Genomic DNA, 1195 nt, shown 5'->3' with positions numbered 1-1195 from the left:
TTTTGTCGTAGTTCTCGTTGTTCTCATTGTTGTCGTCGTTGTAGTTTTTGTTGTTATTGTCGTCGTCGTCTTCGTTATCGTTGTTGTTGTCGTTGTTATCATTGTTCTCATCGTTGTCGTTGTTTTCATTGTCCTTGTGGTTGTCGATGTTGTTGTCGTTCTTGTCGTTGTTGTCTTTGTTGTTGTTGTTGTTGTTGTTGTCATTATTCTCGTTGATGTTGTTGTCGTTATTGTCATCATCGTCGTCGTCATCACCGTCATCGTCATTGTTGTTGTTGTTGTTGTTTGTTGTTGTTGTTGTTGTTGTTCTTCTTCTTCTTCTTCTTCTTCATCTTCTTCTTCTTCTTCTTCTTCTTCTTGTAGTCGTCATCGTCGTTGTAATCCTCGTCGTCATCGTTGTCGTTGTCGTCGTCGTTGTCGTTGTCGTCGTCATTGCAATTGTTTTTGTTGTTGTTCTTCATCTTGCTCTTGTTCTTCTTCTTCTTCTTGTTGTTGTTCTTCTTCTTCTTCTTGTTGTTGTTGTTGTCATCATCTTTGTTGTCGTTGTCGTTGTTGTTGTTGTTGTTGTTGTTGTTGTTGTTGTCGTGGTTGTGGTTGTGGTCATTGTTATTGTTTTTCTTGTTGTGGTTGTTGTTGTCGTTGTTACCATTTCTCATCGTTGTTGCTGTTGTCGTCCTTCTTATTGTTGTTTTCTTCGATATCGATGTTGACGTTGTTGTCGATGTTCTTGTCGTTGTTGTTATTGTTGTCGGAGTGCTCGTTGTTGTCGTTGTTCTCGGTGTTGTTGTCGATGTCGTCGTTGTTGTCGTCGTCGTCGTTGTTGTCGTTGTTCTCGTTGTTGCCTCTCTTGGTGTTGTGGTTGTTGTTGTCGTTCTTATCATTGTTCTCAGCGTTGTCGTTGTTGTCGTTGTTGGTGGTGCACTAAAGACTAGGGTCCCTAGTGCCCTAGGCTTGTGCACGGGCGCAAAGAGCCCCTGACGGCAGGGCATGGGAGGATCCAGACAAGATGCACCCCTGAGATTACCATGGCCCCAACAAGCCTGCCTTGCCGGGAAGATAACCAAGGCCACGCCCGTTTAGTGGGCGTCATGAGCTCACCAAGTACAAGACCTCGGCAAACCTCCCTTGCCGGGATGACAACCAAAGCCCCGGCAAGCTTCCTTGCCGGGACGAAGACGCACGGCCCAGGCAACCT

This window comes from Hordeum vulgare, chromosome 6H (genome assembly GCF_904849725.1).
Source record: "Hordeum vulgare subsp. vulgare chromosome 6H, MorexV3_pseudomolecules_assembly, whole genome shotgun sequence".
Taxonomy (NCBI): domain Eukaryota; kingdom Viridiplantae; phylum Streptophyta; class Magnoliopsida; order Poales; family Poaceae; genus Hordeum; species Hordeum vulgare.
The sequence above is the reverse complement of the archived record's forward strand: the minus strand, read 5'-3'. Positions refer to the sequence as shown.